We start from the raw sequence: 17996 nt of genomic DNA on the forward strand, positions 1-17996 counted from the left end.
CCCCTGTGCTAAAAGGCAGAGGAATGGTACAAAGTCACTCAATGCTCGCTTGGAGAACTGGTGCAGGATGCCATGGGCCAAATGGACTCCTTCTGCGCCATTACAACTCCGTGATTCTGTGACGATTCCTGCTTTCCACCTTATTATTACAGGCTTTAAGCTCCTGGCCGCAAACCTTCTCCCTGGCTCTCCACTTGTTTTTAAACTGTTCGGCCCATAACTTATTCCAATTCTGATGAAAAGCCATCGACCCGGAATGTTACCTCTGTTGAAATTTAACTAATCTTTCCCTCCCCACAGATCCTGCTGGACTTTCTGAGTTTTTCCAGCATTTCTTGCTGCTACCTCTTGAGAAAACTGTCTCATACTTACTCCGGCTTGAGGAATAATTATCGAGAAACTTGAGCACTCTGATTTAGAAAGTACAAGGCAGCATGAATTAGATCTTTGACATCGAGAAAAACAAGTCTCATGCTTTCCATGATTACAGTGTGTTGGACGACAGCAGATACATCGTTAACTGTGTTAAACTTGAATACACTCAAAACACCCAAACTCCGAACACGACATCTCCTAGAGAAATGCCCAGCTGGAGAATTTTGAGGGACTTGGGTTGGCTTTACATTCCAAACACTGACCTTGTAATTATTTCCAAGTTTTTTAGTACACTCCCTCCCATTCCTTTATTTCCGAGCATCTTTATTTACTTGTTCTCTGAAGTTTAATTTAAGTTCTGCCAAGAACCGCAGGTTTCCTCTGTGTACCCAGCATTTGCTCCTCTTTGAGAAAGTGCATTGAGTCATCGAGTCATTTATGGCGCAGCAGGAGGGCATTTATCCCATTGGGTTTATGCCAGCTGTGGCACATTCTCGTCCTCCCGATTCTCCCATCTATCCCTGTTGCCCTGCAAGTTTATTTCCTTCGAGTGCCCACCTAATTTCGAAATTGTTAATCGTCTCTACTACCACCAACCCCAGAGGCAGCAGGTTCCAATCGCCATTGCCAATCACTCTGCGAAAAGGCTTCCTCATAGACCCCAACCTCCGCCGGACCCCACCCCCTGCTGTCCACCAACCCTGCCATTCTCCAGCCCCTGCTGTTCCCCAGCCCCTGCCATCACCCATGCCCTGTCTCCCTATTCCCGCTGTGCCCCAGCCCCTGCCGTCCACCCAGCCGTAACCCAGCTCCCGCTGTCCCCAGCCCCCGCCAACCACTATCCCCGCCGTTTCCCAGCCCCTGCTGGCCCCAGCCCCGCCAACCACCAACCCCGCCGTCCCCAGCCTCGCCAACCACCATCCCCGCCGTTTCCCAGCCCCTGCCGGCCCCAGCCCCGCCAACCACTAACCCTGCTGTTCCCCAGCCCCCGCCGTCGCCAGCCCCCGCCAACCACCATCCCCTCTGTTCCCCAGCCCCCGCCAACCACCATCCCCTCTGTTCCCCAGCCCCGCCAACCACCATCCCCGCCGTTCCCCAGCCCCCGCCGTCCCCAGCCCCCGCCAAGCACCATCCCCGCCGTTCCCCAGCCCCCGACGTCACCCAGCCCCCGACGTCCCCAGCCCCCGCCAAGCACCATCCCCGCCGTTCCCCAGCCCCTGCAATCCCCCACCCTCCCTCCCCCTATTCCCGCCGTGCCCCAGCCCCCGATGTCCCCAGCCGCCACCATCCACCTTATCCAAACCTGTCGTGATCATGTCCACTTCGGCCAAATCTGCCCCAACCTCGTTTGCTCCAAGGCGAATGACCCCTTCTTCACCAACCTAACCTTGTCGCTAAAATCCCTCGTCCGTGGAACAATTCTAATGCTAAGAAATGGGAAAGAAATCTGCCGTCCGACCCGGTCTGCCCGACATAATAATAATCTTTATTATTGTCACAAGTAGGCTTAAATTAACACTGCAATGAAGTTACTGTGAAAAGCTCCTAGTCACCACACTCCGGCGCCTGTTCGGGTACACTGAGGGAGAATTCAGAATGTCCAATTCACCTAACAGCACATCTTTCAGGACTTGTGGGAGGAAACCGGAGCGTCCGGAGGAAACCCACGCAGACACGGGGAGAACGTGCAGACTCCGCACAGACAGTGACCCAAGCCGGTAATCGAACCTGGGACCCTGGCGCCGTGAAGCAACAGTGTTAACCATTGTGCCACCGTGCCGCCCTCTGTGACTCCAGACCCACAGCAGTGTGGTTGATTCTTAACTAACCTCCGAAATGGCCGAGCGAGGCACTCAGTTTGAGGGCAATTAGGGATGCGCAGCAAATGCCGGCCTCGGCAACGACCCCCACATCCCATGAGACAAATCCTGCTAAGTCTCCTCTGCACCTTTTTGATGACCTTCACATTCTTCCTAAAGTTTGGTGACCGTAACTGAACGCAATACTCAAGCTCTAATCTACCAGAGCTTTATAAACGTTCAGAGCTAGATCCCAGCTTTTGTACTCAATGGAGAGGATTTTCCAGCTGCCCTCTCTTCCGGGATCTTGCAGCACCACCAACAGCGAACCCCCCATCCCGGGTTTCCCGACGGCGTGGGGTGGATTCGATTCAACGGGAAGTCCCATTGGACAGCAGCGGAACCAGAAGATCCTGCCACCGGCCAATAGCGGGCCACGGAGAAACACGCCGTGCGGAGCATGGAAAATCATGATCATGGATCATTTGTAAGAAAGTTCCTATGCGTAGTGAATGAAGAGCTTGTCGTGTGAGGAACGGTTGATGACTCTGGGTCTGTACTTGTTGGAGTTTAGAAGGATGAGGGGGGGGATCTTATTGAAACTTACAGTATACTGCGTGGCCTGGATAGGGTGGACGTGGAGAGGATGTTTCCACTTGTAGGAAAAACTAGAAGCAGAGGACACGATCTCAGACTGAAGGGACGACCCCTTCAAACAGAGATGAGGAGGAATTTCTTCAGCCAGAGGGTGGTGAATCTGTGGAACTCTTTGCCGCAGAAGGCTGTGGAGGCCAAATCACTGAGTGTCTTTAAGACAGAGATAGAGAGGTTCTTGGTTATAGAATCGTAGAATTTACAGTGTAGCAGGAGGTCATTCGGCCCATCGAGTCTGCACCGGCCGTTACAAAGAGCACCCTACTGAAGCCCACATATCTAACCTATCCCCCTAACCCCCACTTAACATTTGTTGGACACTAAGGGCAATTTATCATGGCCAATCCGCCTAACCTGCACATCTTTGGACTGTGGGAGGAAACCGGAGCACCCGGAGGAAACCCACGCACACACGGGGAGAACATGCAGACTCCGCACAGGCAGTGATCCAAGCCGGGAATTGAACCTGGGACCCTGGAGCTGTGAAGCAACAGTGCTAACTACTATGCTACTGTGCTGCCCAATAAGGGCATCAGGGGTTATGGGGAGAAGGAAGGAGGATGGGGATGAGAAAAATATCAGCCATGATTGAATGGCGGAGCAGACTCGATGGGCCGAGTGGCCTAATTCTGCTCCTGTGCCTTATGGTCTTATGGGTGTCACTGGCAAAATCAGCCCTTGTTGTCCATCCCTAATTGTTCTTTGAGGGGACAGTTAAGAGTCAATCACATTGCTATGGGCCTGGACTCACACGTAGGCCAGACCCGGTAAGGGTGGCAGATTTCCTCCCCTGAAGTACATCAGTGAACCAGATGGGTTTTTACAACAATTGATGATAGGTTCATGGTCACTGTCACTGAGATTGGCTTTCCAATTGCAGCTTTTTGGGGAGGATTAATTAATTGAAACGATTGATAAAATTTAAATTCTACCAGATGCCACGGTGGGATTTGAAACCTTGTCCCCAGAGCATCAACCCAGGCCTCTGGGGTACGAGTTCAATAACAATACCGTTGTACCACCATCTCCCCCAAAAGGGCATTCATAGATTATCATAGATTATCATGGAATTTACAGTGCAGAAGGAGGCCATTCGGCCCATCGAGTCTGCACCGGCTCTTGGAAAGAGCACCCTACCCAAGGTCAACACCTCCACCCTATCACCATAACCCAGTAACCACACCCAACACTAAGGGCAATTTTGGACACCAAGGGCAATTTATCATGGCCAATCCACCTAACACTGTAGCATTGTAGCATTGAAGCAGCAATGGTGGAGGGAGGGAAGGCTCTCTGTCGATCCTGCCATGCGGTAAGTGAAATGCTACATCTGGAAATGCAAATTATTTCATGGTATGTTTTGAATTGTGGGTATTAATGATTCCATGGCATGATATGAAGAAGAGCAAGTCATATTAGCCATGATTCGTTCCTTGGCCAACACCACCAAAAGCAGATTATCGTTTTATTCTGTTACTTTTTGTGGGGTATTGCTCTGTGCAAAGTTGGATGACGTATATGCCTGCATAACGGCAGGAATTGCCCTTCAATAAACAATTCACGGACTCCGCAGTGACTTACAAAGCCCCTGAGGCATTGCAAAATATAAGTTTGTTCTTTCTTTCTCTTGCCGCGCTGACTGAGGAGCTTAGAAACCGTGAGGGTTGAACCTCTGACCTTGTGCAGAGCTCAGCACTGCACAGACTCTTGCCTCGTTCAATCTTTCAATCCCGCCTTCGCTCAGTGTGCCAAACTGGTTGGGGGGGCATGCGGGGGGGGGGGGGGGGAGGGGGGGGGGGTACCTTGAGCCCGGAGTTTCCGCTGGGCACTAGGCAAGGGTGGAATCACGCCCCGGTCCACTGGTAACTGTTAAAGATCAGGCAGCCCCACTTCCTGGTAGCCTCTAAGCCATGCGGTGAGCGGCCTCTTAACTCAGCAAAGTTTCAGCTGTGTGAAAGAGCTCATTTGTGGTAATGCTTCTGATGAAAGCACGTGTCACTTGGTGTGGCCCCAGCGGAGGGTAGTGTTTGAGAAGTTGCAATTTAAGGTGCATTGATTAAGCAATGTTAGTGTTGCAAGCCTTGCCAACAGAATGCAGTCATTAAACACACAGTGGAAACATTTCATTCCCAGGCAATGTTAGGCCGAGCCCTAATTCAAAACACTACTCGAGTGCCCAGAGAATAGGACATTTCTCAATAACCCCTGCCATCTAGTGGACTCTGCAATATAGTGCCACCCAGTCACAACACATAAATTCATTCGAAATGACCCCAATTAGTTCGTACTCTGTCTAGACAACCCTCCCTTTAAATTTATGGATTCCAAACATTCACATATTGCCTGTTATAATAAAACAAATTTCAGCAAATTTACCCAATATATTTTCTTTGGAACTACAGCTGAGATTTATTTGTTTAGATTTCACTGGAGCTCGTTGTCGCTTTGCATCTGGTTTATTTCTGTCGTCTCGCTCACCCTCTCCGATTCTGTCTATTACACTCCTGAAGGCATCGGTCCCTCGCCTGGCGAGGGGCACGTGGACAACTTCTGGTTTTCCGCCCAAGTTGCCAATGGCCACTGTCATAATATGCACCCATGCACATCATGAGGTAAAGACAGGCAGTGGCAGACACCCAGGTTAGCCAATCAACACACAGGACAGAACACACCAATCACCAGACAGAACACTAGAGGGGGGTTTCCTATTGTAGAACACACGAGGCATCAGCACTCCACCTCTTTCCACTGGTGACAACTGTAGTGACAGTCAGGGTGTATATATCAGTCAGCACCTTCTACACGTGGATCAGAGCTAGTCTGGTCTAGTTAGTTAGAGTTAGTACACTTAGAGTAGTAGAGTGTCAACCCACAGCCAGCTGTGTGCCTTGTTACAGAAGTTCAATAAATTGCATTGAACCAACGTCTAAGTTTGGTGTCTGCTTTACAGTCCAACTGCATTCAGTTGCAGTACGTGTTACCCCAGGGTGGATAACACAACAGCCACGCCTGAGCCTTGGCAATGAGGGCTGGTGAGCTATTTGACTGCAGCAGCCATCACTCGTTACTCACCTGACACCCGCATTTTGTCGAGCGACCACCACATGATTATCAGGCAAAGGAACCCTGATCGGACCTTCCGTTATCCAGGGGAGTGGCAGCTGCTGCAGAAGCTTTATTGGTTGATTCGATCGTTTATAAGGTCAACTATTGGTAGCTGAAGGTGACTTTTAATGGGGCTCACCCACCCGACAATATTAATGTTGTCTCTCATCCATGGCTCCAATGGGTAGCAGCACTCCCACCTCAGAGCACAGAGATTGCTGCCTCAAGTTCCATCGATGAGAACTGAGCACACAATGCAGGCTGACAGTCTCGATGCAGTATGAAGGGAGTGCTGCACTGTCAGAGGCGTCTTTCAGGTGAGCTGCCAAACCGAGGTCCTGCCTGCCCTTTCAGGGAGCCTGAAACAATTCACCAATGCTATTTTGGAGATGAGAAGGGGAGCTCTGGCAATGTCCACTAAAAGTGCAGGTCATCCGCTCATGCACACATTGCGGTTTGTGGGAGCTTGCAGCCGTGTTCCCTACCCGACAACAGGAGTTATACTTCAAAAGTGCTGCAAAGCAACTTCGGGATGTTGGAGGTTGTCAAAGGTGCTATGTAAATGCAAGTCTTGTTGTTGTTGTGTTTGTGCATCGACTGTATAAATAATGGTAAATATTTTGTTTGCTGACCCAGTGATTCCTCCAAGCAACCATTCATCTGTGTTGTCCCAGGCAATGGGACTCGGTCGGCTATTCCACTATGGGAGGCATCGCAGTTTAGACCCATCTTGCCATCTCCGCCGCGTTCACTATGCAGATGGAGGTCACTTTGTAGTGATTGAGATCAGCAAATGTGTCTACTTTCCTTTCTTAACTCCTCCCAAACACAAAGGCGCGTCTGCAGTTTCATGCATAAAAGAAAGACTTGCGTTTATATAGCAACCGTCAGGACTTTAGGGCCTGTATCAATTTACTGCCAATTAGGCACCTTCTTGAAGCATAGTTACTGATGGAATCTGTTGCAGGAAATGCGGCATCCAATTTCACACAGCAAGATCCCACAAACAGAAATGGGATAATCACCTGATGATCTGTCCTCAGTGATCTTTATTCAGGGATAAATTTTGATCAGTGAACCAGAAACCAACTCTCCTGCCCTCCTTCAAAATATAGTGGCGAGATCTTTTACGTTCTCCTGAGAGGACAGACAGACATTTGGTTCAACATCTCATCACAAAGACAGCATGCCTGACAGTAGTGTTCCCCCGGTAGTTCACCAGGAGAGTCAGCCTAGATTGTATGCTCAAGAGCTTGGATTGGACTCCAAACTGTCTGTGTACGAAGAGAAGATAATATTTATAAACTCACCTGATGAAGGAGCTACACTCCGAAAGCTAGTGATTCCATTACAACTTACCAACGTTTACAGATGCACCACAGAAAGGATCCTATCGGGCTGCATCACAGCCTGGTACGGCAACTGCTCGACCCAGGACTGCAAGAAACTTCAGAGAGTCGTGAACTCCGCCCAGTCCATCACACGAACCTGCCTCCCATCCATTGACTCCACCTACACCTCCCGCTGCCTGGGGAAAGCGGGCAGCATAATCAAAGACCCCTCCCACCCGGTTTACTCACTCTTCCAACTTCTTCCATCGGGCAGGAGATACAGAAGTCTGGGAACAGCACGAACAGACTCAAAAACAGCTTCTTCCCCGCTGTTACCAGACTCCTAAATGACCCTCTTATGGACTGACCTCATTAACGCTACACCCTGTATGCTTCATCCGATGCCGGTGTTTATGTAGTTACATTGTGTACCTTGTGTTGCCCTATTATGTATTTTCTTTTATTTCCTTTGCTTTTCCTGTACTTAATGATCTGTTGAGCTGCTCGCAGAAAAATACTTTTCACTGTACCTCGGTACACGTGACAATAAACAAAATCCATCCATCCATAAACCTGTTGGACTTTAACCTGGTGCTGTAAGACTTCTTACTGTGCGCACCCCAGTCCAACGCCGGCATCTCCACATCATGACATGCATAAAGCAATTCTGTACATATTGTTATACACAACCTCTGAACACTAGGTGGCAGCGTAAACCAACCACGTGACCCTAAGGCGTGGGGAATTGGTAGTAGGTCGCGTTGGAGGATAGACGTATTTTGCAGTACCTCTACAATAGTTAATTAGTGTTTGTAGTTTATTAGTTTATTTATCCTAGTTATCTGTATCATGCAGTTGTTTCACGATAAATAATTTAAACTAGATGTTCTGTAATTCATCATTCACTTCGGCCAGTCTACAGAACATGACATAATAATAAAATTATAATAATAATCTTTATTGTCACAACCTTACATTAAAACTGCAATGAGGTTACTGTGAAAATCCCCTAGTCGCCACACTCCGGCGCCTGTTCGGGTACACAGAGGGAGAAATCAGAATGTCCAAATTACCTAACTGCACGTCTTTCGAGACTTGTGGGAGGAAAACGGGAGCACCCGGAGGAAACCCACGCAGACACGGGGAGAACGTGCAGAATCCGCACAGACAGTGACCCAAACCGGGAATCGAACCTGGTACCCTGGAGTTGTGAAGCAACTGTGCCACCCACTGTGCTACATGGTACCAGGATTGATGATGTAATAAGAACTTAAAGGTTCTGCACCGAAAAATCAGAACCACTGAAGATAACTTTGAAGGAAAAGAAAGAAAAAGCGTTTTTGCTACTAACCTTGCTCAATGCGCGGTAAAACTTCGAAGCTTGGGATGGAAGGCATCCAGACACCTCAATAGCTTTGCATTACCAGTAACATAGATGAGGATTGGGAGGGTGTTGAAGCAACAGTTTAAACTCTATGTTGCTGCCCTTGGTCTGCAGGCACAGCCTGATGAGAGGCGCATTGTGTTGCTGCTCACTGTAACAGGTCCCCGCCGTTGAAATCGAAGCTGGCAGCAAAAGCTTCGACAAAGTGCTTAAACAATTCGATCGGCATTGCTCCCCTAAAGAAAATGAAACATTTGAGCGCTATATATTCCGGACGTGCACCCAGAATGCGGGGGAGGCATTCGATGGCTTCCTCACAAACTTGCGATTGAAGGCGCGCTCCAGTTGTCAATAATCTGTGATCAGATAGTTTACGGGATCTCCAGTGATAAATTGCGTGAGCGGCTTATGCGGGCAACAGACCTGCAACTCAAAAGTGCGATCCGGATATGTCACACCAGTGAGCTTGCAGAAAAACAGATTAGAACATTAAACCTCCAGCATTTTGGCGCGAAGGCAGAAGAGGCGGCAGACGCCATTAGTGTGGTGACCATGTTTATTAAAATACGTGTTCCCAGTGTGGGTGGCCATTTTGAGCAGCCGATCCGATCCTCCATTTTATGTTCACAATGTGGCAAACGGCAATGCCCTGTTTACGGAAAAACGTGCCAACTGTAATGGCATAAATTATTTTGTAACCCAGTGTTATTCAAGGAGAAGGCCTGAACAAACAATGAGTATCGGCACTACCGATGAATGTGCCTAGAGGACACATTCTTTGCAGACGTGAGCCGGGATTCTCCGATCCCGTGACGGGTCGCCGGGCCGCCGATTCTCCGGTGACTGGAGAATCGGCGGCAATCGCACCCGCGCGGTCGCCGCCACGCTGGTCGGGGGCCGTTGAAAGCGGCCCCGCGGCGATTCTCCACGCTCGATGGGCCGAGTGGCCGCCGAGTTCCACTGAGTCCCGCCAGCGTGGGTTACGTATGGTCCTACCCGGCGGGACCTCGGAGTTCTGGCTGCGGGGGATCCGGCTCCGGAGGGGGCCTACCGATCAGCGGACGGGCTAATTCCGGGGGGGGGGGCCTATGGTCCTCTGCGCCGGGCCCCTGTAGGGCTCCACCATGTTGCCCGGGGGCCGGCGCGGAGATGGCAACCCGCGCAGGCCATTTCGCGCCAGCTTTCGAGCGCACAGCATTCCGGTGCCGTTCTAACCCCCTAGGAAGGGGTGAATGCCTGGCCCTGGAGGCCTATTGACGCCGGCGTCAACACTTGGCTGGGATTGCAGAGAATCCCGGCCATGATCTCCAGCGAAGACAAGGAGGCTCAAGTCATACCAAATAACAATGTATTTGTACCAATTTGCAGCAATAGTGAATTGAACGCAGATAATCATAAGGAAAAATGGACAGTGCCATTAAAAATAAATGTCACAGTGATAACAGTCAAGCTCGACACCGGTGCGAGGGCCAACCTCATTAACCTGTCCAATATAAAAAAAGCTGCGAATTGAACCAAAAATAGTTAACAGAATGGTATTGTTGAGAGGTTACAATGGGAATGAAGTGTCAATGCTTGATGTTGATGTAAAAAATAAAATTTACAAGTTGAAATTTTCCGTGGTGGCGGCGGAATCTTTGGGACCCATGCGGGCCGACCTTCGTGACCCACCATTTTTGCTTCCCTTTAATGCGAGAGCCGAGCATGCTTGATCCCCACGACCTCACTTGCTTTGTCATTCAGGGTTACATTTCTGCTAACGACTTCAGGTGACAAGTTTAGTTCTCAATGCATCCTTTGAAAAAAATCAAGAGGTTCGTCCTCGAACTCACCGTGCTTAGTCCTCAAAAGCCCTTGACGTTTTGAGGGTTTTAACCTTTCGTTCGCCAGTTCTTCCCTGCGTATAGCTCACATGGGCTTTGCATCCCGATTTGCATTGGAATAATAAACAAAGCCATCGTTCAAGAAATCATTTTTATATTACTTTGCGCCCGATTTCAGTTTTTCTTTGTTTAAATCAATCCATCTTCAGTTCTTCACAGTCCTGTTGCTGTTCTTGCGCGCAGTTAGAAAGTGGGGGAATCTCTCCCCCGTGATTTCGCGACAAAGGCACAGATGTGATGTCAGTGTACATGCTGGGCACGTGACCTGCTCTCTGCCGCCACCTCTGGCCGGAAGACAGCATGGTTCTATTTAAAAGCCGATGGCGGCCGGCATTCTCAACATAAAAGCTGGTCGCGGCCGACATTCTCAACTTAAAAGGCGGTCACGGCCGTTGGGCGCTTCTCCCATGATCGGGAACGCCGCAACCCTCCCGACATCTACCTGCGACCCACCCGTGGGCCATGACCCGCAGTTTGAAAAGCCCTGCTGTACAGGACCCTGAGAGACTTTCTAGCTCCAAGTATTCCAAACCTTTGCAATTGACACTCTTGGATCCTCTGTGGAAGCATCGTTCCTCATCCCTGATATAGTCATCTTACCACCTGTAATGGATATTTGTTGCCCATCCCTAATTGCCCTTGAACTGAGTGGCTTGCCAGTCTCTCCATGGTGGGCACCCTCGAATACTCCCAATCTACCTCAGCTATCTCGTTCATTAAATGCCCATACTCCTCCCTCCTTTTCCTGCCCTCATGTGCCTTCCACAAGATAATTCCCCCTTGGACCCACCACCTTCAGTGCCTCACAAAATGTGGCTGGTGACACCTCCCCGGTTGGTTAAACTCTACGTAGTCTTCAATCACCGACCGCACCTGATCACAGAACCTTCCATCTGCCAACAACCCCGAATCGAGCCACCACCTCGGCTCCCGTCCCGATCTAAACCGAATCTCCAGCCAGTGGGGTGCATGGTCCTAAATTACTATCCCCGCATACTCTGCCCCTCCGCCCCTACCAACACCTCCTGGCTTACCAGAAAAAAGTCGATTCTGGAGTACACCCTGTCGACATGTAAGAAAATCAGCAGGTGGCCGGGCCTTCGTGAAACTAGACATGAGCCTCACCAACCTCCAGCTCAAACTAGATGAACTATCCCGTAAATACGTCACAATAAGCACACATAAGGGGCTTTAAGTACACACGCCTGCCTTTTGGAGTATCAAAAAATACTCTCCAAGGTACGCAAGGTGGCCGCATGCCTCAATGACGTATTAATTAAAGGTGCTGCAGAACAGAAGTATCTAGCGAACTTGGAGGAGCTTTGAGGCGGTTCTCAAATGCATGAAAACGCTTCAAACGGGCAGATCTATCCAGGGTATCGGGTGGACAGGGAAGGCAAACAACCAATGGACAAAAGGCCAAGGCCATTAATAAGGCACCTACCCTATAATATACGACGCAACTCAAATCTTTCCTGCGATTGATAAAATCACTGTGGAAAATTCATCGCAAATCTTGCCTGCCTGCTGTCACTGTTACATCTGCTGTTAGAAAAGCACCAGAACTGGTCATGGCAAGTGCTGCAAGATGAAGCCTTCCCGAAAGTGTCATGATATTCAAACACACATCACAACACACACATCATGACAGACAGACCAACAGACCAATTAGCGCACATAAACACGACAGCCAATCACAGACAAGAGCAGACAGTATAAGACAAGAAACACGACACCTGCTGGCCAGTCCATCTGGAGACAGCACAGGGCCAGGACCTCATTAACAAGACACTCACACGGTTACCACGTGCTGAGTACCAAGTCAGATGTGTAAATAACTAGTTGGAATAAAACTGCGTTGTACCAATCGCAACCGTGTTGGTTCGCCTGTACCTCAGAGCACCCAACACCACAGAAAGTAAAGAAGCAGCTGCTGTCATCGAACATACTGGCCCATTACGACTCCAAGAGGGAAATAACACAGACTCTCCTTATGGGATGGGGCAGTCCGCTTGCAGCATTGGGGAGACGGCACAGAAAGACCCATTGCCGACGCACCCAGGACTCTAACAGATGCTGAAAAATTGAGGAGGAGGGTTGGCAGTTATCTTCAGTGTAAAAAAAAAATCCCACCAAATGTAGACAGTTTTTGACAGTGACAGATCACAGACCTTTGCTGGGCCTTTTCAAAGAGGAGAGGAGAATTCCTCCCGGCTCCAATGTTGGGCCTTGTTACTGGCAGCCTATCCTCGAGCACTGCCCTGGAGCACAAATAGCCAATGCAGACGCCTTGAGCCGCCTCCCGCTGCCTACAAACCAGGCCCCTTGCCGGCATTGGAAGAGGTCACCACGGCCTTAAATGTTCTGGAAACCTTGCCGGTACCTGCAAAACAGATTAGGTCCTGGACGCAGTAAGACCTGACATTATCCAAACTGAGACGCAAGATCGTCAATGGCAGAATGCAAGGACGCCCCTCTGACAAAACCAATCAAAGATGTTTTGTGTTGTGGGTTACAGAACACGAGGAACCGGGTTCCGACAGGCCACGTTTATTTCAGCTGGGACTCTGCCCTCCATCACATTGGTCAGCTGACTTCTAAGTCACAGCATCGCTCAGGTTCCCAGACTGATCGTTCCCATAAATTGAACTAATTTTCCAGGCAGTTCCTTTGCTGGTGAAATAATGGAATAGATTTTGGGTGGAATTCTCCGCAGCCCGACGCTGAAATCGGGGTCGGCGACTTGGCGGAGGAGCCGGGGCAGGCGCCGGTTTGACGGCGGCTGTCGATTCCCCGCCCCCTCCAAATCGGCATCAGCGGGAAACGCGCCGCGCGCAGTCGCAACGTTGTTGGCGGGTCATCGGTCGGCCCACCCGCGACGCTCGCCCGCAATGGGCCGCGTTCCCGACGGAGCAGGCCTCGCCTGGTCCCAGCGGTCGGGAACCAGCCGTGCGGGCTGCGGACAGTGTCCAGCCCTCCCCCCCCCCCCCACACTCGCCCGGGATCCGTGCCGCTGGCCGGGGGGCTTCAGCAAGGGCTGGGGGGACTGGTGGGGGGGGGGGGGGGGTGGCAGTGGGTGGGCTGTGGGGTCAGGGTGGGAGGGAATGCAATACAGCAAGGCCAGCGCCATGTATCCCGGTGCGACCGGTGCAGCTTGTCCGACCTGCGCATGCGCGGCCCGGGACCCGGCGATTCTCCGGCCGTTTTCCACGCGATCGGCGGGTGTTCCACGTGGCGCCTTTGCTGACCCCCTCACCGGTACCGGAACCGGCGAGGAGTTCACGCCGATTTTCCCGTCGTGAACCAACCGCGGATCCTTCGTTGGCGCCAGCTTTCTCAGCGATGGAGAATGCCACCCTTTATTTTAGACATTAATCCACAGGACATGGCCATCGCTGACACAGCCAGAATTTACTGCCCCTCCCTCGTGGTCCGAACGATGCAACCAAAGTGTTTCGCTGGACCATTTCAGAGGTTAAGAGTCAGCCACATTGGTTTGGGACTGGAGTCACGTAGAGGCCAGAGCGAGTAAGAATGGAGGATTTACTACCCTAAAGGGCATTAGTGAACACGTTACAGCAATCTGACAGGTCCTTATTCGCTTTTCACTGATATCACCTCTTTTTAAAAAATAAATTTAGAGTACCCAATTAATTTTTTCCAATTAAGGGGCAATTTAGCGTGGCCAATCCACCTGCCCTCCACATCTTTTGGGCTGTGGGGGCGAAACCCACGCAAACGGGGGGGAGAATGTGCAAACTCCACACGGACAGTGACCCAGAGCCGGGATTGGACCTCGGCGCCCTGAGGCAGCAGTGCTAACCACTGCGCCACCCTGCTGCCTTGACATCACCTCTTTAATAACAAATGATCATCTGGCAAGGTGGGATTTTAAGTCATATTCTCTGGATTATTAGTCACGGCCTCTCGATTGTTAGTTCAGAATAATAACCGTAACCTCACCAACCCTGGTATATTGATCAATGTTATTTTCAAGCTGCTTCACGTATACACACAGAGCCCTTCTCAGAACCACCTGATTCATACTTTATGCTATTTGCAGACAGTAATTGTTAACTGGGTTGAAAATCACACCCCGAACATGAACCCATCTTCTCCACGTCTGAAATGAAAATGGTTTATTGTCACAAGTAGGCTTCAAATGAAGTTACTGTGAAAAGCCCCTAGTCGCCACATTCCGGCCCCTGTTCGGGGAGGCTGATACAGGAATCGAACCGTGCTGCTGGCCTGCCTTGGTCTGCTTTCAAAGCCAGCGATTTAGCCCTCTGCTAAACAACCCCTGTAACGAAAATCACTTATTGTCACAAGTAGGCTTCAAATTAAGTTACTGTGAAAAGCCCCTAGTCGCCACATTCCAGCGCCTGTTCGGGGAGGCTGTTACGAGAATTGAACTGTGCTGCTGGCCTGCTTTCAAAGCCAGCGATTTAGCCCTGTGCTAAACAGCCCCTGCATTCTGAACTCCCAGCAAATGACTTACTTTGTTTATTGATTCGTATGAAAAGTCTTTCATGACCTCAGGCAGGTTCTTGGCTGTCAATGGAGTGCTTGTCAAGTGTAGTCACTGCTGTTATGTAGCAAGATCCCACAAACAGCAATGTGATAATTAGCAGATAATCTCTTTTTGTTTTAGATGTTAGTTGAGCGGCAAATATTGGGAGGACACGGGGTTAAGCTCCCCATGCCCTTCTTCACAATAGTGCCATGGGACTCTTATGAAGTTCAGGTGGCACCTCAGTTTAATGCGCCAGCTGAAAGAGGACACCTCTGACAGTGTGGGGCTCCCTCAGTACTGCACGGGAGTTTCACTCAATGTGTTTGACCTCTGGCTATATGTGCAGAGGTGCAGGGAAATGGCTGCCTGATACAGGTGGTGGTCATTTGCAGGACATTAAGAGGTCCCCTGGTGGAGTGGACCATGTCCCTGCCTTTGAAGCAGGAAACCCTGGTTCAGGTCCGGCTGCAGGACTTGCTGGCCGAGGACGTAGGGTTGCCAACGCTCCTGGAAGGGGCGGGGGGTTTACTAGAATTGGCATCAATCGTCCGGCGGCCAAGAAAGCAATCTGGGAGATTGCAAAACAATATTTTAAATGAATCAGCTCCACTGAGGATCAGGCACGAGGAGCGAAAATTAGCGAACACGAGTGTGACGGGCGAGAGCGGGGTTCAGGCCACCATTAGTGAACACGAGTGTGACAGGCGAGAGTATGGGGTTCAGACCACCATTCGTGAACACGAGTGTGATAGGCGAGAGTAGGGGTTCAGACCACCATTAGTGAACACGGGTGTGATGGGCGAGAGTAGGGGTTCAGACCACCATTAGCGAACACGAGTGTGATGGGCGAGAGTAGGGGTTCAGACCACCATTAGTGAACACGAGTGTGACAGGCGAGAGTAGGGGTTCAGACCACCATTCGTGAACACGAGTGTGATGGGCGAGAGTAGGGGTTCAGACCACCATTCGTGGACACGAGTGTGATGGGCGAGAGTAGGGGTTCAGACCACCATTAGTGAACACGGGTGTGACGGGCGAGAGCGGGGTTCAGACCACCATTCGTGAACACGAGTGTGATGGGCGAGAGTAGGGGTTCAGACCACCATTAGTGAACACGAGTGTGACGGGCGAGAGTAGGGGTTCAGACCACCATTAGTGAACACGAGTGTGACGGGCGAGAGTAGGGGTTCAGACCACCATTAGTGAACACGGGTGTGAAGGGCGAGAGCGGGGTTCAGACCACCATTCGTGAACACGAGTGTGATGGGCGAGAGTAGGGGTTCAGACCACTATTAGCGTACACGAGTATGACGGGTGAGAGTAGGGGTTCAGTCTACTTCCTTCATTAAAAACAGAGAGAGAGAGCGGGAAAAAAATTTTATTTCCCCCTCCATTTTACCATCCCTGTTTGAAACCGTGGCGTCAGATCTTGCTCGAGCTCCTCAGGGTGAGTAAAACTATTTTGTCCCTTTGATGATTATTCACCATTGCTGCACATTTGTCGAATTTGGCTAATTAAAGTCGGTTGGTTTTCTTCTCTTGTGTTCCATTAGAACCTGCTCATCCCACTCCCCTGGATTTCCAATGCCATCACTCCGGTCTCCTGGAGCAATGTCAGCCATAGGTGGCAACCCTACCAACGTCAACGTGTAAATCCTTCCAATATACATCAATGGCAGCGGCTAGGAGTGGGAGCGATTCCTGGCCAGACAGGTGATGGAATGAAATTGGAGCCGTCACACAAACATTATCCGTAGCTCTGGACTACAACATGCATGGAAAAGTGTATGTTGGCACAGTAGGTTGAACTTCTTGGGAGAGCCAATTGGTTTAGTTGGCTAGATGTCCGGCGTGGATTAGATTGGTGCCAACAGCCTAGGGTTCAATCCCCGCTGCAGCTGGAGAAGATTGCCGCCTGCCTCCTTCTTGTAGCCGTGGTGGAGTTCATGACAATTTGGGTCGGCCCTGCCTTTGGGCAATGGACTGGGGAAGAAATACACCTCATAATATATTTCCACCCTGAGGTTCCTCACAGTCAGTGTGTTATACAGAGTGTTATGAATATCTCGGAATGCATTACGAGGCAGTAATACATCATTACGCCAGAGACACGTTCCAAAATAAATTATCCATTGCACCATCTTAAAATCATAAAGAACTGTTTTTCTTTATTCGCATTACGAACATATGAGAATGTGAATTAGGAACAGGATTAGGCCACTTGGCCCCTCAAGCCTACTCCGCCATTCAATAAGGTCACAGTACCGTCAGATAACAGAGAAATAGCATTAGTGACGATAGCAGTCCAATGTAACTCCACCTCCGGCAATGTGAATTTTACTGTAACTAACAGTTCAGAGAAGAAGGAAGCAACTTGCATTTACATAACAAATTCCTAGGCGTGCACATCACCAATCTGGTCCACCCACGTCGACGCTACCACCAAGAAAGCACAACAGCGCCGATACTTCCTCAGGAAACTAACAAAATTCGGCATGTCCACCTTGACCCTCACCAACTTTTACAGATGCACCACAGAAAGCATCCTCTCGGGCTGCATCACAGCCTGGTATGGCAACTGCTCGGCCCAAAACCGCAAGAAACTTCATAGAGTCGTGAACACCGCCCAGTCCATCACACAAACCCACCTCCCATCCATTGACTCCATCTACACCTCCCGCTGCCTGGGGAAAGCGGGCAGCATAATCAAAGACCCCTCCCACCTGGCTTACTCACTCTTCCAACTTCTTCCATCGGGCAGGAGATACAGAAGTCTGAGAACACGCACGAACAGACTCAAAAACAGCTTCTTCCCCACGGTTACCAGACTCCTAAACCACTCTCTTATGAACTGACCTGCTTAATACTACACTCCTGTATGCTTCACCCAATGCCGGTGTCTATATATTTACATTGTGTACCCTGTGTTGCCGTATTATGTACTTTCTTTTT

Source organism: Scyliorhinus torazame, chromosome 12, assembly GCF_047496885.1.
Source record: "Scyliorhinus torazame isolate Kashiwa2021f chromosome 12, sScyTor2.1, whole genome shotgun sequence".
Classification (NCBI taxonomy): domain Eukaryota; kingdom Metazoa; phylum Chordata; class Chondrichthyes; order Carcharhiniformes; family Scyliorhinidae; genus Scyliorhinus; species Scyliorhinus torazame.